The sequence below is a fragment of the Crocodylus porosus genome, unplaced genomic scaffold, assembly GCF_001723895.1.
Source record: "Crocodylus porosus isolate Cpor-Errol unplaced genomic scaffold, CroPor_comp1, whole genome shotgun sequence".
Lineage (NCBI taxonomy): Eukaryota > Metazoa > Chordata > Crocodylia > Crocodylidae > Crocodylus > Crocodylus porosus.
In genome coordinates, this window is record NW_017728949.1 from 41434748 (window position 1) to 41458808 (window position 24061).

General features: G+C 44.9%; 1 pseudogene; it reads left to right on the forward strand.

The window, feature by feature from the left end:
* The window catches only part of LOC109322484, a 281987-nt pseudogene that overhangs the window by 13249 nt on the left and 244677 nt on the right, over positions 1-24061 (forward strand).

The following is a 24061-nucleotide window of genomic DNA, read 5'->3' on the forward strand; positions in this document are numbered from 1 at the left end:
GGGGACCAGCAGGTATTGGGGGAGTCCCTGCTCTGCCGAGCACTACTAGGAGTGACTAGAAATAACGGTCACAAGCTGGGAGAGGGTAGATTCAGACTAGACATCTGGAGGTGCTACTTCACAGTCAGGGCAGCTAGGATCTGGAACCAACTTCCAAGAGAAGCGGTGCTGGCTCCTACCCTGGGGGTCTTTAAGAGGAGGCTAGACGAACACCTTGCTGGGGTTGTTTGACCCCAGTACTTTTTCCTGCCATGGCAGGGGGTTGGACTTGATGATCTGCTCAGGTCCCTTCCGACCCTACCAACTATGAAACTATGAAACCCCACTGGCAGCTGGCCCAGAGGTGTGCAGATGCATCTGCGGCAGCCCTGCAGTCCCCATGCAGGTCTGGCAGCCTTGGGGCCACATGCTGTCGCAGGTGACAGCAGGTCACGGCCAGGGATCAGCCCCCACTGCCAGACTGCTGTAGTAGGTAGAGGGGGCAGGGGCCTCTCCAGGTTAGGGCTGCTTCAGCAGTCCAGCTGGTACAAAGGGTAGTGTTCCCAGATACCAAGTGGCTGGGCCTCAGAAGGGGCAAATATTCCTGAGGTGCTCGCCAGGTCAGGTTTTTATACTGCTGGAGCCAGCACAGGGGAGCTATTTATTAGGGCTGTGCAAAATGGAAGTGTTCTTTTTCAACCAGCATTTTGATGTTTTGATGGAACAGTGTTCTGTTTCGACTTTTGTTTTGAGTCGAAACAGCTGTTCCATTCCGTCAAGACGTTTAGCCGTTTTGACCCGCTTTCGACGTTTCGCTCATAGGATATGATGGGGAAGGCCAAAACAGGCTACAACTTTGTCATTTCTGGCCTGAGTTGGATGAAACTTGCAGAAATGGTAGCCTCTTCTGAGGGCATGAAGCATGCCAAGCTTCAAGAAGATAGGTGCAGGGGGTTCAGAGAAATTGCACCTGAAAATCTTGAGAGCAAAACTTATGTCACATGTATGTGTTAAGCCACAGTGGGGTGAAAACTACAGGAAAGATAGCCCCTGCTGAGACAACAAACTCCTGGAAGATCGTTTCAGGCTCATTTGAGGCTCAACATTAGGAGAAGTTACTTCACAACTAGGGTATCCAGACTGGGACCATTACTGCTAGTTTTCCCCAAGGGTGCCCTGTTGAGCAGTTGTTCACTGAGTCCTAGATGTACGCTTCTGATGTAGCTGTAAGCTACTACCAACTCCCCTTTCAGCCTTCTTTTTTTCAGGCTGAAGAGTCCCAGGTCCCTCAGTTTTTCCTCATATGGCTTGCCATGCAAGTCTCTGATGATATGGGTAACCCTTCTCTGGACTCTCTTAAGCTTTACCATGTCCTTGTTAAGGTACGGAGCCCAGAACTCCAGCTGCAGTCTCACCAGTGCTGAGTAGAGCAGGATAATCACTTCTTTGCAATGGTTTTGCTGGAGATGCATCAATTGATGCATGCCAGCATATTGTTGGCCCTGCTGGCTACAGCATTGCACTGCCAGCTCATGTTCATACTGTGGTCAATTATTACCCCCAGGTCTATGGTGGCAAGTGATGGGGGATCTTCAGTTCTGCTGCCTGATAAGAGGCAGCAGTTGCACAAGCACCCATGTCATGAGTTTTGCCTGTCAGCAGCCAGGGATGCAGGGCCCCAGAACCCACATTCCCCCTGCACCTATCTATCTCTTGATAGCTGGCAGGCTTTGTGGCCGCAGCAAGGCCTAGCAGCCAGGCCTGCAGTAGTTTCTCATCCCTTGTGCCCCAAGACAGACACAGTTGCGTAAGTACCCATGACATGAGTTTTGCCTGTTAGCAGCCAGAGGTGCAGGGCCCCAGAACCCCTGCATCTATCTCCTCGACAGCTGGCAGGCTTTGTGGCCTCAGCAGGAGTGCCATCCCTGCAGCTTTCACCCTGCTGTGCCTTAACACACACAGTGTTGCCCATGTCATGAGTTTTGCTTGTCTGCAGCTTGAGGTGCAGTTTCCCCAAACCCCTACACCTATCTTCTTGAAACTTGGCAGGCTTTGTGACCTCTGCAGGGGCTACCATCTCTGTAGTTTTGACCGCACTGTGGATTAACACATACACATGACATAAGTTTGGCTCTCATGACTTTGGGGTGAAGTTCCTCCGAACCCCCCACATCTACCTTCCTGAAATGTGGCATGCTTCATGCCCTCAGAAGTGGCTACCATTTCTAAAAGTTTCATTTGAATCTGGACAGAAATGACAAAGTTATAGGCTGTTTCAACCTTCCCCATTATAGCCTATGGGCGAAACGTCAAAACAGAGTTGAAATGGTGAAAAGTTTTGGCTTGCCTTGTTTTGTTTCAAGGCTGTTTCAACCACATCTGTTTCATTTTGATTTGCTGTTTTGACCTTAAAACAGGTCGAAACAGAGTTAAAACAAAACTGACGGCGAAATTTTGCACAGCCCTACTATTTATACTGCTGGGGCCAGCACAGGTGCTGGCCCCAGGTTCTAGCTCCCCTTGGTTGCAGATCTGAGAGGAGCTGGGCAGGGTTATTTTGCCCCAATTGGTACAACTTGTCCCACATGGAAGGCATGTGTGCTGAAGCAAAAATCCCTGGCTCAAATTTCTGCCGCTCCTATTTGAGCTGCTCCAAGTGCACATGCCTGCCTGTGTGAACACACCCTAGAGGGTACTTAGCACATTTTAATACCCTTTAATGTGTGAACTTTCCCTTTTTAAGTGCCTTAGCTTGTAACAACACCCTGAGATTGGCTGATATCAGGAGCTATTCCTAACCAACAGCAGAGCCACCACTTGGCTATAATGCCTAATTGCAAAGGTGAATCACTGGTGAATCACTCAGGGGAGTGTAGGGCTATGCTTGTGGTATGTCAAATGAGATTGGTCAGAAGCTAGGCCATATTCTTGGGCTCCCTCTGGACCCACCAATGACACAAGCATCTGACAACCTCCTGGAGCCATCTAAAAGGATTGTGCAACTTGTAAAATTCCTCTGGGGAACTTGGGGAGGGAGGCATGAGCTATAATACTTCCTAAAATTCTCTTGAAATACCTCGGCTCCAAACCTAGTTATGGTTTGCTATAGTGGTCTACCTGAAATACCTAAACAATTTAGGGTTGCCTTCAAATCAAAACCTTTACACCTCAGCCATGGGCAAGTTGAGATCTAGATCTGAACCTCTGGCTTGGGGCTCTCTTGATTATAACCTGCACTACAACTTCCCTTCTTAAGAAGGCAAGACATTTGCAACCTCTGCCTTCCTATCAATATCAGGGCTAATTTTTCACAGGAACTGCATGTCTGTGTTGTCACTAGGAAAAAAGTTGTTCATATGCCAAACTAGCTAGGTGGAGGTAAAATACTAGTGGAGAAAAGCAGGCTGTGGTTTTTATGAGTTAGTAGCTGAGTTAAAGATTAAACTCCTCCATAGCCTGTAACTTGGCCTCCCAATTTGTATGAGAACTACAAGTGTGTTTTCTTCGCACAGATTTTATTTTGAATGAGTTTAGTCTATTTAGCCAGCTTGAACTAAGAAACATGTTTTATACAGAGACTTAGTGCTATCACTTAGGAATGCAGGTTCTTGATTCTTCATGTGCTGAGCCTGTTTGTACCCATCTGCACACCCATGTAGTGCCTTTATGCAAACAAGCACCGAACCTTGCTAACCTCATCACCAGAAGCAAACTTCCTGTGGCCCAAAACACACCAAATGGATCTAGACCATGCCATGACAAGAAATATAAAACCTGCTAATATATCTCTACCACCCCTACCATTACTATACCCTACAACAGAACCATCATCATTCCTGCATCTTACAGCTGCACCTCCAGAAATGTAACGTATCTCAGTCAATGCACCAAATTTCCTGATGGAAAGCACATAGGAGAGACCAAACAACAACTGCACATCAGAATGAACACGCACTAGAAATCTATTAAAGATAAGAATACTAGGGGTATGTGAAATGGGCCATATTTGATTCGGATTTGGATTTAGCCTGAATTGGGGACAGTGATTTGATTTGTTGATTCGGATCACTGTCCCTATTTCAATTCAGCCAGATCCAAATCTGAAGATTCAATGATTATTTGGAAAATCAGCTATTCTGAAATAGATACAGCTTTACAGGATTTTTCTACATACCTCAAGGTACCAGGCATGGCTCATGAATGCTGTGATGGTAGGGCAGATGGAGCATCCCATAGAAGCATGGGGGCCCCCCCCCAGCTCAGTGATTGGCCACAGGGGACCCCAGGTGCCCCCCACAGACCCAGGAGGCACCAGTCACTGGGGTGGGGCACGAGGGGGGGCCCTAGTACACTGCCAAGTGGGCCCAGAAATGGACTAGTCCTCTTCTGGGTCTGTTGCTGAGTGCACTGGCCCCCCCCCATGTTCCATCTGCCCCACCTTTGGAGCATTCACAAGCTGCCTGCTACCTTGAGGTATGTAGAAAAAACATTTAAAGCTGTGCCTATGTCCAGATCTCCAAATCTTTCCAAATCTCTCTGAATCAATTTGGAGGGTTCCAATTCAATTTGGAGAAATTAAAAAGTCTCTTGATTTGATTTGGATTCAGAGATTCGGCCACTGAATTGAGCCGAATCTCTGCAGAATTGAATCAGGGACCAAAGCTTCGTACAGCTCTAAAGAATACCCAATTACCTGCTGAGACACATTTCTCACAAGAAAACCACTCTCTCTCCAATCTCTCAGTTATAATTCTTAAAGGGAATTTACAAAAATCATGGACTAAATGTAGACATTAGATTTATGACACATAACCTGCCTAACATCTGACTCCCCAGGTACCTCTCCACTATTTACTAGCTACATTAATTTCTCTTTCCTCCCCAACCCCCCAGCCTGTCTCCCACCCACTGATTCCCCAGTTTAGATCTTCACTGACTGCCTTCCTTGCATGCATACCAGTCTCTGGCTTCCTTACTATTTATTCCATCCAGGAAGTGCGCACACCAACTGCAGGTGCTTCCTCAGCCCGATGAAGGGTATTTATACCCAAAAGCTTGCTAAGAAAAATTTCCAACTATTTGAGTTGGTCTAATAAAAGATATAAGATTTACCCAAAGAACCTTGTTTGTCTATGTCCTTAGACCAACATGGCTACAACCTATACCCCTGTTTAATTCATGCATGTTATGAACACTCATGGAGCTACTTAACCCTCTCTGCCAGACAGCAGTAGCTGCTGCAGAAGACCACATGGAGGTGGGGGGCAAGGGGTTAATCATACCCATCTGGTCTCTCCTATTCAAACAAACATCTAAGGAGCCATGCAAACAGGGCCCACCCAGCAACATGGTGATGGGCATGCGCTGCACCCCAAGGATTCCTGACCTGGACGGACCTCCCCCTCCTGGTACCTCTGGGGCCTCTACTCAGATGGGGTCCATGGTCCTGGCCTTCATGCAGACAGAACCCTTGACTCCAGGCTGTAGAAACTGACTGGCATGCCTGCTGGAGGCTGGGACCTGGGGTACAGGCACTCCCACTTGTGGGATGTGCTCACTGGTGGAGGCTCTGGAAGGCCAGGTGAGGGAGGAGGTGAGCAGACTGTGAAACATCAGGAAGCACTTGGAGGACATCGATGCTTACTGCCAGACACTGTACCTGGAAAAGGATGACATGGAGACCAGAAAGAAGAGTGAGCTCCTTCGAGATGCCATGGAGACCAGAAAGAAGGGTGAGATTCAGCAAGATGCCCTAATGATGGAGAGTGGAGATTCATCATATTGGACCCAAAGCCACGATGTGCATCATTTGCTCTACCAATAGCCCTAAACAACAACTATGCAGCCCTCATACCATCAACAGAAGAGGCATCCGCTGCACTGAGGAAAAGACAGGAACAGCTGCTACCACCAAAGAAGCAACATAAATTGATTGTTGTGGGAGACTCCCTGCTGCGAGGAACAGAAGGTGCTATCTGTCATCCAGACCCCTTTGCTTGAGAGGTGTGCTGCCTTCCAGGAGCCAGAATCCGAGATTTAACAGCAAGGATCCCAAAACTGGTCCACCCCACAGACCTGTGCCCCATGCTCCTCATCCATGGGGGCATCAATGACATGGCAAGAAACAACCTTGGGAGAATCCTGAGTGATTACAAGGCATTGAGGTGAAGCTCAAGGAACTAGGAGCACAAGTGGTCTTCTCCTCAATCCTCCCAGCTACAGGCTGTGGCCATTGGAGGGAAGAATGCATTGAAGAAGTCAACCAAAGGCTTGGAGTTGGTGTTACTGTGCTGGCTTTGGATTCTTTGACCTTGGTATGCAGTTCAATGGCACCATTCTGCATGCAAGAGATGGTATCCACCTCATGGGTAGAGGGAAGAAACTCTTCTCCATGAGAATTGCAAACTTGCTGAGGAGGGCTTTAAACTAGACAAGACTGGGGAAGTGGGGGAAGATTCCACTGCTGAGCATAAATCCTTGCACCAAGAGGACCCAAAGGAGGGTATTTATGTAGGGGCCATCCAGATAACTACCAAAACCCAGAGACATTTGCAGAGGGACAGAAAACCTGAGGTGACTAAGGGGTGAGCTCGGCTGTCTTTATGGGAATGCCAGAAGCATGGGCAACAAACAGGACAAACTGGCACTCCTTCTGGCAAAGAAGGAGTTTGATTTCATTGGATTGACGGAGACTTGGTGGTGGGATGATACATATGACCGGGCAGTGGATATTGAGGGCTACAGGCTCTATAGGAAGGACAGGGTTGGGAAGAAGGGTGGAGGGGTGGCCCTCTATGTGAAAGAACAGTATCCCTCCCTGCAGACTACATTTGATGGCAGAGGGAAGTCCCTTGAGACCGTCTGGGTCAAGATACAAGGTGGCTCGGGAGAAGGGGACCTGATGGTGGGAGTCTAATATAGGCCTCCCTACCAAGAAGAGGAGAGTGACCAGGCATTGGGAACTGACCAAAGCAGCCAGTACTAAAGACTTGATTGTCATGGGTGATTTCAACTGCCTTAACATCAGTTGGGAAGACCATTCATCCAGCTCCAGCAGATCAACCAACTTCTTGACAACTATAGATGACCTATTCTTGACACAGGCTGTGGAGAAGGCAACTAGGAGTAAAGCCACTCTGGACTTTGTGCTGACCAAAGGGGAAGACGTGGTAGGCAACATGAAGATTGGAGGTGCTCTGGCTGACAGTGATCACAATTTGATTAGATTCACCATCCCACAAAAGGCTGGGAATTCTATGAGCAGAACAGAAGCCCTAGACTTCAGACAAGCAGACTTTGGAAAACTCAGGAGTCTAGCTGGAAAGGCCCTTCGCAACCAGTGATTGGATGATTTGGGAGCTCATGAAGGTTGGCGCTTCTTTAAGGAGGCTATTCTCACTGCCCAAAAAAGAGGCCATCCCCATGCAGTCAAAAAGAGGGAAAGGAGCCAAGAGACCTGTCTGGCTTAACAAGGACATTAGGGAACTTCTCAAAAAGAAAAAAGAAGCGTACATGCAATGGAAAAATGGTTCAGCGTTCAGATAAGAGTATGCTCATGCAGGCATGAGACAAGGAAAGTCAGGGCATGCATGGAAATCAAGCTGGCACCCAAAATTAAAGACAACAAATAATTTTGCAGATAGATAGGAAGCAAGAAAAACATCAAGCTCCACTATGGCACCCCTACTGAATACAGAGGGGAAGCCCATAGTTGATCCCTGTGAAAAGGCAGAGCTCCTTAATACTTACTTTGCATCAGTATTTCTGAAGCCAGGTGAGAACTCGTCACCTGTCAAGAGGTGCAGAGAATACGGCAATGACAGTAGTCCACATAAAATCAGTCCCTAACAGGTGAATATACTCCTAGATCATATGGACGTTTTCAAGTTGGCTGGGCCAGATGACCTACACCTGAGAGTGCTGAAGAAACTGGCCAAGTTCATAGCGGAGCCTTTGGTGAGGCTGTTCAAAGAGTCATGGAACTCAGGAGTAGCCTGAATGACTGGAAGAAGGCTAAAGTAGTACCCATCTTTATGAAAGCAAAGTGGGATGACCTGCTAAATTTAGACTGGTCAGTCTGATTTTGGAAAAAATTGAAAAAATTCTCAAGGAGGCCATCAACCACAAGCTCGCAACTGGTGAGGTACTGAGAAACAACCAGCATGGCTTTGTCGAGGGGAGGTCATGCCTAACAAACCTGGTGTCCTTTTATGACCAGGTAACTAACCAGCTGGGCATGGGACAGGAGGCGTACGTCATCTACCTAAGTTTCAGCAAGGCCTTTGATACTATTTCCCATTAAATCCTCTCAGTTAATTTGGAGAGGACTGGCCTAGACTGGACTGCGGTGAGGTGGGTTTGCAACTGGCTCAGCGGCCAATCCCTGTGAGTGGTAATTCAAGGGGTTGGACTCATCCTGGAGGGCCGTCTCCAGTGGTGTCCCCCAGGGATCAGTGCTTGGGCCCACACTCTTTAACATCGTTATCAGTACCTGGATGAGGGATTGAAAAGCATAATGATTAAGTTTGCGGATGATACCAAGCTGTGGGGATAAGAGGGAACAGGACAAAGATCCAGGATGATCTTGATCCTGTGGACTGAATGCAATCAGATGAGGTTCAACAGGGACAAATGCTGGGTCCTTCATTTGGGTAGGAAGAGCTCTCACCATATCTATACGATGGGTGGTGGTCCATTGGCTGGCACTGCATCTGAAAGGGACTTGGGGTGACAGTTGACCAGATGATAAATATGAGCCACCAGTGTGGTGAAGTTGCAAACAGAGCAAATAGAACCGTGGTGTGCATCAGCAGATGTATCACCAATAGATTTTGTAGATTTTATAGACATTAGGGCTGGAAGGGACTTCATAAGATCATTGGGTCTAGGCCCCTGCCCAAGGGGCAGTAAGTCAGTTAGGGCAAGATAAACATCCAAATGTTTCTTGTAAGAGTCCAGAGTAGGTGTTTGCACCACCTCTGGGGGGAGTTTGTTCCAGGCCTTGGGGGCTCGGACAGTAAAGAAATTTTTTCTTATGTCCAGCCTAAAATGGTCTTGCAGGAAACTGTGACTGTTGGACCTTGTTGTCCCCTGGGGTGCTCTGGTGAACAGGTGTTCACCCAGATCCTGATGAACACCCTTTATGTACTTATTAGCTGCCACCAAATCACCCCTGAGCCTGTGCTTCTCCAGGCTGAAGTATCCCATAGCTCGCAGCCTCTCTTCATAAGTCCTGTTCTCTTGCACTTTGATCATGTGCGTGGTGGACTCTTTTCAAGTTTCTCCACATCCTTCTTAAATTGTGGAGCCCAGACTTGGATGCAGTACTCCAGCTGCAGCCTCCCCAAGGCCGAGTACAGTGGGAGGATGAGATTTTGGGTCTTGCTTGAGATGCATCGGTAGATGCAAGCCAGAGTTTTGTTCACTTTGCCAGCTGCGGTATTGCATTGGTGGCTCATATTCATCTTCTGGTCAATAATGACCCCCAAGTCTCTTTCAGTCATGGAGGCCACAGCTGGAGCACTGCATCCAGTTCTGGGCACTGCACTTCAAGAAGGATGTGGACAAGCTCAAAAGGGTGCAGAGAAGGGCCACCCATATGATCAAGGGCCTGGGGGATAGGTCTTATAAGGAGAGACGTCAGCTTCTGGGTTTGTTCAGACTGAGTAAAAGAAGTCTGAGGGGTGACTTGATAGCCACCTACAAATATGTCAAGGGAGCACACCAGGATCTAGGAGAACAACTTTTTCAGAAAAGCACCCCCTGGGAGGATGAGGTCCAATGGGCACAAGTTAGTCGAGGAAAAATTTAGGCTAGACATAAGGAAAAACTTCTTTTCCATACAGATAACTAGAAGTTGGAACACACTTCCACCAGAGCTGGTGCAGTTGCCTTCCCTGGTGGTGTTCAAGAGGAGGCTGAACAAGCATCTCGTTGAGCAAATTTGAGCCCATTTACCTTCCTGCCTGTGGCAGAGGACCAGACTTGATGATCTTATAGGTCCCTTTCAGTGCTTCTTACTATGATTCTATGTTTTATTCATTTGTGTGCATACATGATAGCAAACACAAAAAGTGTGTGCAGAGCAGCTCATGTAAAAATCTTACCACCTAAAATTAACTTTTTTATGTTTAGGACTCAAGAAATAAAGTAATATATATTTGGAAGCCAAAAATTTCATACAATCTTTATTTATAATAAAACTTAACAAAGTGTATGTTTATTTCTATTTGGCTGTAGCATAGTTAGGGCATTGACTTAGAGTGGAAGCCAAATTTCCACCTCTTACCCCAGAAGCCTTTGCTATGGCAAACACAGCCCCACTCTGCCCAGCCATAGAAACCAAGTAGCCTTGCACTCCATATGGGACTGTAGCTAGGCTGCAGCAGCTGGAGGTCAGGCTCTCCACACACTAGCTGCACTGGCCTCATGGCATAGGCTCCCTGGGGACTGTCCCTAATGTCCTTTTCACACCCCCTACTACAGATACTCTGCCTGTGGCAAGTGTGGAAAGAGCCAGGGAAGATGAGTCTTTGCTCCCCACTTCTGCTTCCTTGTTGGCACTCTGCCCACTGCAGGACCTCAGTACACCTCCATCACTGAGTGAAGGTAGACCAGAGGCATCTGACAAGGTAAGTTGATGCCTATGAAAGTTCATGCCTCTGAAACAGGGAGCCTCTAAGGGCACTTACACAAGTTATATTTTTCATGCACTCGGGCCCCTGAAAGCACTCTATAACCATGACATAACACACATGCACAGCTGCAGAGTGCTTTCACAATGACCTATTGCACAAAAAAATAATCCTAAGTAAATCAGCTATTAGCTGAAGGTGCTATAGAAGAGAGTACCTTTGGGAACTTGTCTTCCCTTGAGGGTTAATTTGTAGTGCCTCTGTGGGGCTGTCAGTGGGGGGAGGAAGGGGAAGAGAGCATCATCCACATAGTTGCCAGCTGGATTTTGCCTGGCTGGAGCTGGAGTTGGGAGTGGGGCAGGGTAGAATGAAGCCCCCTCACCTCATGGGCCTCCCAAGAGGCCTGGGCTGGGCACTGGGGGAGGGAGTCCCCCCTTGCCACATGGGCCTGGCCTGGCTCCCCCCCATACCTCAGCCAGATTCCCTCACCAACATCCAAGCCTCTTGACAGGAGCAGCAGCCGCCACCACAGCCAGCTTGGCTTTGCTGTGGCTGGAACTATGGAGGAGGGCAGGGAGGGATGTTGACCTGGTGACAGAATGTAGCTGGTAAAATGCAGAGCAGTTATCTGGGGTTATCGGATGGCAGGCAGGTTATAATGTACCAGAAATCCAATATTTAGTTCATGATTTTTTGTATGCAGTAGATTTATGAATTGAAGTATGTAGGCTTATCTATAAAAAGTGTCTTGTAAATTCCCTTTAAGGATTAGAACTGAGAAATTGGAGAGACAGTGGTTGTCTTTTGATCAGCGTGACCCCACAGGTAGTTGGGTATTCTTGTATTTGATAGATTTTCAGTGTTCATTCATTCTGGTACACAGTTGTTGTTTGGTTTCTCCAACATATTTTCCATCTGGCCATTTAGTGCACTGGATGAGATCTATTACATTTCTGGAGGTGCAGGTATAAGATCTGGGAATGATGATGGTTCTGTTGTGGGGTTTAGTTATTGTGGGAGTGATGGAGATGTGTTGGCAGGTTTTACATTTCTTGTCCTGGCATGATCTGGATCCATTCAGCTGTGTTTTGGGCCATAGGAAGTTTGCTTCTGGTGATGAGATTGGCAAGCTTCTGTGCTTGTTTAAAGGCTAGGATGGGTAGTTCTTGGAAGATCTCTTTAAGAATTGGGCCTTCTTCTAAAATGGGTTGCAACTGTTTGAGGATTTTCCATATAGGTTTCAGGGAGGGATGGTATGTCATAACTAATGGTGTGTGATTCATGGGGATTTTCTTTTTGAACTGCAGCAATTTTTCACGTGTTCTTTCAACAGTATGATCTAATGCAAAACCATTCCTGGATCTTATACCTGCACTTCCAGAACTGTAATATATCTCATCCAGTGCACTAAATGCCTGATGGAAAATAGGTAGGAGAAACCAAACAACAACTGTGTACCAGAATGCATGCAGACTGAAAATCTATCAAACACAAAAACACCCAATTACCTGTATGTGTGCACTTCTCACAAGACAGCCAGTTTCTCCAGTCTCTCAGTTCTAATCCTCAGAGGGAATTTACAAAACACCTTTTGTAGATGAGCCTATGAACTTCACTTCATAAATCTACTGGATACAAAAAATCATGGACTACATATAGACATTGGATTTATGGCACATTATAACCTGCCTGCCATCCAATAACCCTAGGTAACTTCTCTACATTTTACCAGCTACATAGCCATTTTACCAGCTATCACCGGGTCAACATTTCCCCCTCCCTCTCCCCGCCTACCTGTCTCACACCTATTGCCTCCCATAGTCTCTGATCGTCACTGCCAGGCATTTGCATTTTTGCAGACCTGCATTTTGCATATTGGCTTCTGTTCCATCCAGGAGAACACAAAGCAACAGCATAGGACTTTCCCTATGCCTTATGAAGGGTTTTTGTGCCTGAAAGCTTGTGAAGAACAATTTTTCCAACTATTTAGTTTGTCTAATAAAAGATAGCACATTTACCCAAAGAACCTTGTCTGCCTATATCCTTAGACCAACACATCTACAACCAACACAGCTGACCTCTATGGGTATTTTAGGGGAATATATAGAATGAAAGATGGTGAAGCACATCAACACAGAAAGTAGAAGTCCTTGTTTTGACCAGCAGTATGGGCCTCTGTGTCATCCTTATTTTATGCCGTTCGCAGAATAAGGCTCGGCTGCTGCTCTTGTGAGGATTTTGTTTCCTCTTGAATTGTTGGTTTTTGTGGATCTTAACTTTACTATTATCATGGGCAATGATGAGCAGGGCACTGGGGTACTCTGTAGGTCTGACTACATTGCTTTACACTTAAGTAAACTGCAGATCCAGGGAACTGCTATGACCTTCTAAAATATGTGAAGCCACATCAGAGTTACAGGATAGAAGCAACAGTTTTTCTTGGATAAACTAACCTGTTAAAATAATGCTGCTGCTGTTAATGACATGTAGCATGTATATTGTGCTTGTGACTCATTGGTTTCAATGTATTTTTTCAAAGGGAGATAGCATTATTCTTTTTACAAAGTGGATTATTGAGATTTTGTCTGTATTGCAATAACAGAAGTGACTACAATATAATATAGAGATACCTGAGTTAGCTTTTAATTAGTTGTTGTTGATACCTTCGTGCTGGCTCATTGTGAGCAAACTTATCCTTCTTCTTAGAAGTGACTGCAGCATAGATGTACCCTACGATACAAAGAGGAGAAGTAATTTGCTGATGGTTACACTTGAAGTCAGCAGAAGAGCTTTATTATAAGTCACATCTAACAGGATGCAAGGTTGGCATTCTGTGCTCCCACAAAAAAGAACTGAATTCCAGGTGGGCCGTCTCACTTCTTGGATAGAAGCTGGGAATAGTAAATGTGGCAGACATGAATACACACAGAAGACTCTGGAATACCTGGTATAGGTGAAGAGTGAGGCAACTAGGCAGGTGACAATAGTTTGTAAAGCAATGTGTGGCAAACCAGACATTTCAAGTGGATCAGCTAGAGTTAAAATATCAGATAATAAAATGCTGATACAGATGAAGAAGGAACTGGGAATTATGCAGTTCAGGTTTTACTCCAACATTCTGAATCTGTGAACTTAATTCTGAACTAGTCTAAGAAGCAATCATAGATTATTCCATCTGTGAACTGCAGCATATTACAAGTGAAGAGTTCAGACTTGGTTTAACTCACCTTGCAAAGTAAGTGCTACTAGTTCATTATCATAGCCATGCTTCAGATGAAAATGCATTAGCGGTGTCTGCACGAATAAGCAATATAGAGCACTGAAAAGAAAAAGCCTAGTACAGTACCGTATGCCCCCACTGTGTCATACTGTCTGCCTCAATTTGTGCCTTTTTAGTACCTGACAGTGAATGATAACATTATTGCAATGGTATTCACAGACATTGCAAGAGTTTGGGACCTGTCATTTTATCTATTCTGAATCACTGCTGAAAAAAAAAGTGCCTTTGGCTGAAATGTGTTGCCCAGCTGGTCAGGGAGGAAGTAAATTCTTTTCACCAATTTTTAAGCAACTGGATGAATTATTTTGATGTTAAAGAAATTCTGAAAATACATGTGCATTGTTACAATTCAGACAGATAGCACAATTCCTATTGGGGCCAAATTTATAGTATCTTTAATGATATTATTAGTCACTACCTTGTTCTATCTAGCCAGAAGAGAGAAGGCTTTGAAAGTGGCCACTCATAATCCTCTGGAAGAAAAGCCTTTGTTTATACCATTCAATAGGACAAGAACAAAGAAGTTGGGGTCTCAGACCTGTCAGAGTAGAGGTTCTACTGCAGCGGCAGGCAATTATTTTGGGCAGAGTTTTGGCAAGCCATCGAGGGTCACATGACAGGCAGCCACAGGCAGATAAATGTTAATTTTCTAAATTTTTTAGGGGCCCTGCGGGCTGGATAGAATGACCTGGCAGGCTGCATTTTGCCCACCCCTGCTCTACTGTGTCACATGCCTGGCTTGCAACTTCACTTGTATTTATCCAGTGTTAGGAGAGGTCCTGTCAGTAGGGATTGCAGTAATAGTCAGTATCAGCAGTATCAGTAATAACCTGCAGGAATCTCTTTTTCCCCCTGTTTTATTCCTTATACAATGTCCTGGTTATCCTGGAATGGGCCAAACTGAGTTCCTGCCGGTCTGAACATGAAAAAAATGCGTGTTCTGAGTAACAGAGAAAATTCATTCTCCTGATTCCTCTTTCCTGATGAAATAAAGCACACCAAACAGGTTCATTTAAATACAAGCTTGTCTCATTTTCAACCACCTCTCTAAACTTTCTTAAGATTTAGTTCTCAAATACATTTTAAAATAGGTTTTTTGTATCATTCACACACATTTATAATAATATTGCCATTGTGAGAACAGTTGTACAGAATGACAGTCACAAGCTAGCAAAACTGTTGTATAGAATTGTAGGGTGGGAAGGGACCTCAGGAGGTCATCTAGTCTATTCCTGCCTTTTCAAGGCAAGAACATTCCTGTCTAAACCATCCCAGACAAAAGCTTGTCAAATTTGCAGTTAAAAACTTTCAATGATGGAGACCCTAACACCTTTCTGGGTAATCTTTTCCAGTACTTCACTACTGTTATAGCTTGATAGCTGTTCTTAATATCCAACTACATTTCCCTTTTTGCAGTTTAAGCCCATTCCTTCCTGTCATGCTCCCCGTGGGCATGGAGAAAAGTTGATTGCCATCCTTTTTACAGTATTTTATGTTGATGATTGTTACTGCCTCCCCCCCCCCCACCATTTTACCTACCCCAAACTAAATAACCCCAGTTTTTCCTCCTTACAGAGAAGCCTAGTATGGGACCTCTACTGTACAAGGGCTTACTAGTGATGCTGGTAAGAAATGTTTCTGAAGAAACAATTACAGCCTATCCTGTCAAGAATCCATATAAGGAATGTTCTTATAGGCCTTGAAAAAATGGAGAGTATTAGTGTTAATACTAATTAAGACTAACTAGTGTAAAGTCTAAAATTATTATGTTCCGTTACGCTAGTAATCTTCATGCTAAAGAGTAGATTCATAGTCAATAAAATAAAAAGTATAGATGTGGAATCATTGCAATGAATTATTTCAATAAGATATCCTAAACTTGAGTTCCTAAATGTTTATTTGCATCACTCTATAAGTTGCTATGAGTCCTAAGAGTTGTTACCCACTTTTTGTGTGATTTGAATTTTAGGAAATCTGTTGCTACGTAGGCACGCCCATTTTTACCTTAAGTTTGTTATGCTTTATAAATTATTGGGACAAATTCAGCCCTATTGCAAAAAGGAGTGTGGCATTATGCCGGCTAACATCAGGTTTAATTTGGGTTTATTCTATCTGTTGCCCTCAAGACGCCTTCACTACTAATACTACTGAAAAGGCATCTGGTTGGAAGTGATGTGGGTCATAGATCTGCAAGTGTAATACATTTGAAATACTTTATAAAGTCAAACATTAAAATAAAAAACAATAAACCTACTGAAATTTTATTTTTTAAAGCAATGTACTGCAGCACACACAAGGGAAAATGTAGATATTTTTAGATTAAATTTCAGCCTCAGTAGGTTTAAAATTTTGAAAATGATTTTGTTGCGTTTTTAGAGCTGCCAAACAATTAAAAAATTTGATCGTGATTAGTTACGTGATTAAAAAAAAGTTGTAATTCCAATTTTAATTGCACAGCTAAAAACTCAAAAATACATGCAGAAAAACTCAGTTACGTAAAATTATGCAGGTTCTTTGTATGGTTGCGGGATGGGTGTGGGGTTTGTGTGTGTGGGGGCGGGAATTTGTGAAGGTGTTGGAGGCTGTGGGTATGTCTGTAGGGTTTAGATCCTGGGGAGGGGGGTTCCTGCATACCCTGGCAGGATGTTAGGTACTGTGGGTTAGGAGTGAGGGGCAGCAGCAGGGCTGGGGGCGGTGCTGTGGCTTGGGAGTGAGGGACAGATGCATAGACACAGACACAGACACCACCCAGCAGGTCAGTGTGTGTGTGTGTGAGAAGGGGTGTCAAGGAGGGAAGAAGTGGAAGACAGCAGATCAAGGGCCCCATGGTGAGGGAGGGAGTGGGGCAAGAGCAGGGGCTGGGGTGAATGAGGCCTTGGGGCAGGTCCTGAGATGGAGCTGTGGGCAGCTTGTCCAGGGGCATGGGGGAGGGAGGACTCCCACTGCTGTGTGTACCCATGGGGGGGCACAGGGGACATGTTCCCCCTGAATTTGTGTACAGGGCAGAGGTGGGTTGCTGCTGCATGCTGGGTTCTGCATCCCACTATTGTTGAACAGGGAGCTGCATGACACTATGCTTGGCCTCCTGCTGCTGGGGGGACAGGTGATGAGGTGCAGCCAGTGTGTGGCTTCTGGGGAAAAGGAAGTGCGGTGCAGAGCCCCAGCCTGCAGTGGCAGCCTGCTTCCACCCTGTAAACAAATCTGGAGGGCATGTGGCCCCCGTGTCTCCCCTGGGGTGCAAACAGTAGCAGGACCCCCCCCCACCCCCATGCCCTTGGATGAGCCACCTGTGGCTTCATCCCATGACCTGCCCCAGCTCTGGTGCCCTATTCAGCCCAGCCCATGCCTCACTCCCCCCCTCACTGTGGGGGCCTCAATCTGCACCCCTCACTCCCCTTCCCTCCCCAACACCCCTTACCCTTCACAGATGCTGCATTCCTGGCCACCTGTAGGCTGCAGCTGCATCTGTGTCTGTATGCTCCTCACCCCCAGCTGAAGCCAACCAAAGACTGCTCATGAGCTGTTGTGTGGACCTCTGCGCTGCCACCACTGCCCTGCAGAGCTACCCAGAGGTGGCAGTGACCAGGCACAGGCTCCAAAACCCTGGGCATAATTAATGCATTAAAAAAATAACACGAAAAATGATTAACACGTTAATTGTGCATGTTAAGCACGATTGATTTACAGCCCTAATTTTTACATTATATATATATTTATACACAGATATACTGGTGAGTTGGAAGTCTTCCTTTCATCTTGAGCTGTTAATTTAGCTTGTGCTTATAGCTATTTTTGTGTTTTGGTGGGGATTTGTTTATTTTAAATTTTTTTTTTTTAGACAAGTATTAAAGACTGGATGAAAACTCCATGGAAACATATAAATGTTGAACAAATGGATATGGAGCTTAGAATATTTGTGAAGGCAACCAGTTTCCTAATTATTGCATTGTATTGCTACTCATGGGTGACTGGTGCCTCTTGAATGTGGGGGGGAACCTGCAAAAGCTGGCGTCGGCCATGGGGTTGGCCCTATTGGTGGGGGGGGCATGTGCCCCCCAGTGTTCCTCCTACCAGTCACCTATGTTGCTAGTTGAAATAATCTCTCATGTTCTAAGGATCTTACACTGTGCAAGAGCCCATACCTGCCTAACGAGTGGTCTCTAAGAAGAAGATATTTGAAGTACCTAAGGGGGTTAAGAGAATAAATTTCATGAAGAGTCTCAGTATTCCCCAAGCCCACATTTTTTACAGGTCATCAGGAAAAGTGCATGATTGGTGACTTATACAGACAATTCAGATGATATTCTCCAAGATATACACATGGATTCCAAACCAGCAACACAGGGCATCTCTGAAAAAAATCCACGTCAACTCAGTGGGCATGTCTGTATGAGATGTTTACTGTGGAGTTGCCTAACTAGCTCAGCAGTAAATGTCTCAGCATCTACATGTGTGACCCTGTTAGGCCACAGGAAACTAATACACTTTGCAGCAGGATAGTACTTGTAAATACAACAATGCACCTGTAGATGCTGATATGGCTGGCTGGGCCATGAGGGTGCTTCAGTGCAGGTGCTGCCTGCCAGCTAGTCCCACACTGGAGCATGCTTGTGTCCCAGCCCAGCCCCTCTGCAGCCAGCCCCTCTTTATATATAAATGAGGTTCAGGGCACCCTCATGGAGGGTGGGGCCACACTAAACAAATGTGGCAGGCTAGTAAAGGAGACCTCTGGGTGAGCCATTTGGTCCCTGTTTGCTGATATTTGCCAGACATTTAAGGCTACTAAAGAAATAGGAAATAAAGGGTCAGCTCAACTCAGCTGTGGGAGAGAAGAAGTTGAAATGTATTCAATGTTTGAGTCATCATGGCTTGAAAAAATTGGCACCGAGAAGGACTGAGCATAATGGGCACTATCGTACATCTTATTCAGATGGGCTGCATTAAATTATCATTGTGGTAGGTTCCCATCAATATACTTGCCCAATGTGGGCCATGTGTTTTATAGCCATGCTCAGGTTGGCTGCATTTAATCAACTTTATAGTTAGTTTCCATTAAGGAGCACATGCTGCTTTTGGCAGCAGTTTAACGATAGACAATGTATTTAATGAGATTTTTTGTATGTGAATATAAGACAAGGGGCTTTTTCGCCATGATGACTGGGAAGAAAGCCCCTCATCTTATATTCAGGTAAATATGGTACATTCAGACAGCTGAAAACTTAGGAGCTTGTTCTGTAAAAAAAAGATTGACTTTCCTTGAACTTGCTTTCAGGAAAATTCAAACAAAACATTTCATTTTAGGTTGATGTTAATCTCTTCTGCTTCAGTTATGACAGAGCCCAAAACTAATAGTTTCTTATGCTCTAATAGTTTCAGTGGGCCATGCTCTACACCCAGCCTGGGTTTGCCATAACAAACTGTGCCCTGTCTGTCTAGCTGAGCTGTTGTGGTATGCCATGGGAGTTTCTGCTGTTGATGTACATAGCACATGATGGGTAATATAAGCTTGATACAGAATCAGAGAAAATGAGGCATGAAGGACTTTCAACTGTCATAAGGCCTGAGGGCAGTTCAGGTGAGCATGGAGATTAATATCAGCCTGTGATTGAAATTTTTGACATTTTCAAATTTAGTTTTTTGGAACATTTTTTGAAGAAGTGTTAATGTTTTGCATTAATGTCCTTATTTGGGAAAAAAGAATAATTGGAATTCATGTGTAGTGGATATTCTGTAATTTGATCTGCTCTAAATTGGGATGGGAAAAGAAAATGAAAGTTTAGGTAGGAGACCTGGCCTTTTACTTCCCTGAGAAAAGAGCATTTTATGGGGACAGAGGTAGGGGAGCAGGGAATATATCCCTAGCCCTATACCTGGCTTCCTTTCTATTGGATACCTGCCTGTCAACCCTATCCTTTCTCCTTAGCAGGCTTAATTTATAATAAATTCCAAATGGGAACCAAACAGGGTACTAGCTTCCTGTGCTTCCATTCCTGTCTCAGCAATGCAAATCACTTAGTCGCACTGGAATCTCAGACTTTTGTCTGAAAATATGCAGTGAAAATACAAGTTAAAAGGTGGATAGATTGATTTTCTTAATATAATTTGTGGTCAATTTTATTGTATTATTTTAACAAAAGCAGTAAATAAACTACTAGTAAATGGTTAATTTAATGTTTTCAGTGAAATCCACGTTGGCTGAGAAAATAAAGCTTATCCGTAAGTTACTGTAGGTCAGTAAGCTACAATGTCTGCTTTCTTATGCTGCTCAACTACTGATTTTGACCTTGGTGTGAATGGATCACTCACTCAAGTGATGAGAGTTAATTTAGTCTTCATAATAACCCAGAGCTAACCTTTTCAGAACAGAGATTGTTTCAATGATGCCAAATTATATAGAATCATTTAGTAATGTGAACAGTGATCCAGTGCTGTGTCATTGGATGCGGTCTACCAAAATCATTTTCTTAATACTAGTAAGGCATTTCAAGCTCCAGGCTATAACTCAACTTGGTACTATGCTTGCAAAATGTGTGACTTATGTTTGAAGAACATATTGAGGGAAAGTCAAGCCTAAGGAGCTCTGTATTTTTAAACTTAGTTCTGAAATTAGTTAATTTTGTGGTTGTTTTTTTTCCTTTGGGACTGAGTTCCCGTGTAGGCTGAGCTTCCTTGAGAATTTTGTCTTCCCTATTCACAAGCTCCTCCAACAGTCAACAGTGTCATTATTAACCAGTGGCGTGTACTTGTTGGAGGTCATGGGAGAAGACATGATCTCTCAAGTACCTAGATCTGATCCAATAGAAGGTTTTTAATGTAGGAAAGAAACATAGAATTGATTTTTAATTCACAGAGATCCAATATGGGGAGTGAATCTGAGACTAAATTCATAGCAACTTATGGGCATTTATAAACATGCTCCAGGAGGGTTGGGGGGAAGGAAAGTGCCTTAATTAGAGCAGATCTGAGAGCTGTTCTAATTAAAGAGCCTGGAGCATCTTGTGAATCAGAGTCCTCACACTTCAAAATGGCGGCAGGGGCACTTTATCTAAAGCTCATCAAATGAACCTCCCTGCTCATGTATAGGCACCTTATGCTCCTAAGAAAACAGACTGATGTGTTGCAAGTTTTTTCAGGGGATTGGGAATTTATTCCTAGCTGGCAAACCTAAAAGCTGTAACTATTGCCATTGTAGTTGGGTTTGAGACATATAGGACGTGATGAATCTTTTAGCTAGTCAAATATGAAAATGGGCATTGTGCCCATTTTGGCCATATGTCTTCCTTTCTGCTGGCAAATATGTCTGAAGAGGTATGGCGAAAGAGACATATCCTGAATACATGATGAAAGTAACAGTAAATGGAATTTTATAATGATTTTCCTACAAATCCATCATGGGAAAAATAATATTTCTTTTAGGCTGAAAGCTGGTTAAACCATTTAGAAGAAACTGTGTGCGCAACAGTTCAGCAAGAAATCATGGAAGCTGTTGCAGCATATGAGAACAAACCATGAGACCAGTGGTTATTTGATTATCCTGCCCAAGTAGCTTTGATGAGCAGTCAGATCTGGTATGCTGCTGATGTGGAAATTGCCTTTGAGAGACTAGAAGAAGGGTTTGAATCTGCTCTGAAAGATTACCTTCACAAACAGGTATGTGAAAGTAACATGCAAAAATAGTGAAGATAAAGATGATTAGTAATAGTGTCAACAGTAATATTTTGACACCCTTTACCATGGTGTTAGTGCTTTGTCAGGTTTCAGTTGAAACTTTTGAGATCTCTGTAAGAGACTTGCAATTTTATCAGTCAGCAGGGAACCTAGGATTTGGTTCTTATTCTTGCTGTGGGTCCCAATTTGAAGTCTCCTGAATCTGCATATATTCCCATTGACTTCACTGGAGCTCTGTCTGTGCAGCCCTCATTGCAGGAAATTGCAGTTAGGAAGGTTGGGCTAAAATTTCCTTTGAGCATTTGAAAAGGAAACAATTTAGTGCTTTCTTTAGAAAGTGAATTAAAGATGTAAATTCTTTGGGCTCAGTCCTTAGCCTCACAAAGTTTGGAGTGGCCCCACTTGTTAAATTTTTTGGAAAAAGCATTGTGTTAAAGTTGTGACTACTTTACTTGTGCTCAGGCTGATAGGGCTGACTGTTTTGCTGGCTGTTTCATTTTGACGCTGTTTTGACTCATTTCGAGGTCGAAACAGCAAAATCTAAATGAAACAAAGGAGGTTGAAACAGTCTCAAAGCAAAACAAGACTAGTCAAAATGTTTCGACCATAGTGCTGGGGATGGGAAGTCAGTCCATCTGGGCTGACTTCCCATCCCTGACGCAAGATCTGGCCTGATCTAGCACGGGGGATGGGGAGTCAGCCCAGCTGATCCCCGGCTAATCTAGTGAAACGTCAAAACAGCCTTACTGTTTCGATGAAGCAAAATGGAACAGCTGTTTCAAATCTAAATGAAATTTGATACGAAATGCTGTTCAGTTGAAATCTCGAAACTCAAGGTGAAACGGAATGGTGCCATTTCACGCAGCCCTACAGGCTAGCATGTTCGGACAGTAGACCCAAATGCTAGATTGTCGCAGGTCATTAAGGTGCTCTGCTCCTAGAAGTGCAGAAACTGCCTGTGAGAAGGCCCAAAGACAGAGACAGAAGCCCAGGTGCAGGTTACCAGGGCAACAAGCCAGAGGGCAAATTAGCCTGCACTGCATATGGTCAGCTGACCAGAAGAGGGAGGGCCCTGAGCCCATATAAAACCCAGGCTGGAGCTAGGGAAGGCAGTTCTCCACTGGTGGCCAAGGAGGAAGGAGCCCTCATAGAGTAAGTGAAGGGAAGAGGCCTAAGTTCTGCTCCCAGTAATAGAAAGGGGCAGAGCACACCTTACGCAGTTGGTGTTATGTTATAGCCCAGGGGCTTATGTTTTGTTGTAGTTTTATAAGACTGGTGGTTTGGGTGAGGCTATTTGGGGAAGGAGGAGGCCTCACTGGGGGCCCACTGCAGCCTGGGGACCCTGGCGCCAGAGAGGGCATGGCATTTGGGGCGCACAGACCCCAGCACCAGAGAAGGTGCAGCAACTGGGGGCACAGACCCTGGTGCCAAAGAGAGTGTGGCATTTGGGGGGCATAGACCCTGGCACCAGAGAGAGCGTGGCATTTGGGGGAGGGAACAGACCCCAGAGCCAGAAAGGGCATGACACTAGAGCTGCAGAGAGGCCAGGCACCAGTGAGGCACAGAGACAGGGCTACGGAAAGCCCAGAGAGGACAAGGGGGCCAATTCATACCAAGGCCCAGGACAACGTCAATGTTATTGAGCAACGTCAGTGCCATTTGTGAGGCTTGGGGCATGGTAAAGGGGTGGTTGGAGCCACACATATAGCCCATAAGGCTAGGGTGCCCCCAAAACACCCATTGTGAAATGGGACCCACAAGGCATCCAGGAACCTACAGGGTTCAGAGAGTTCATCAAACTGTGTCCAAGAGGACTTAAAGGCAGCCTCTCTATTTTTATTTTCATCAAAGATGTGGCGGATGAGAACTGAGGGTGCCCATCGAGCCAAATTGAAATGGTTGAGAGGCCTTAGGAGATCACAGCCATCCTTAGGGACCCCATCCCATGACCGGCTGCTCAGTGCACTTCAGGAGAGGATGAATGTCCTTGTGGTGCTGAGGTACGCAAGGTTCTTTGAGTAGATGTGATATCTTTTATTAGACCAACTAAGTAGTTGGAAAAAAGTTCTTGGCAAGCTTTCAAAAGCAGTCACCCTTCTTCAAGCATAAGGATTTTCATAGAATCATAGAAGTAGGGTTGGAAGGGACCATGTAGATAGTCAAGGCTGACCACCAAGTTTCTGTTGGTCTGAGATTCCAAGTTCTCATTCTTGTCTGTTTTCTTGGAAAAAAAATAGAAAAACCTAAACGCCAGTTGCTATGCCAATTTTCAGTGGCTGTCAGGGGCTGTTACAATAGCTAGGGATCTCCGGGAAACAGGAATAACTTATTACAGGCATACCTCGGAGATATTGTGGGTTTGGTTCCAGACCACCACAATAAAGCGAATATCGCAATAAAGCCAGTCACACAAATTTTTTGGTTTCCCAGTGCATATAAAAGTTATGTTTACACTATACTGTAGTCTATTAAGTGTGCAATAGCATTATGTCTAAAAAAA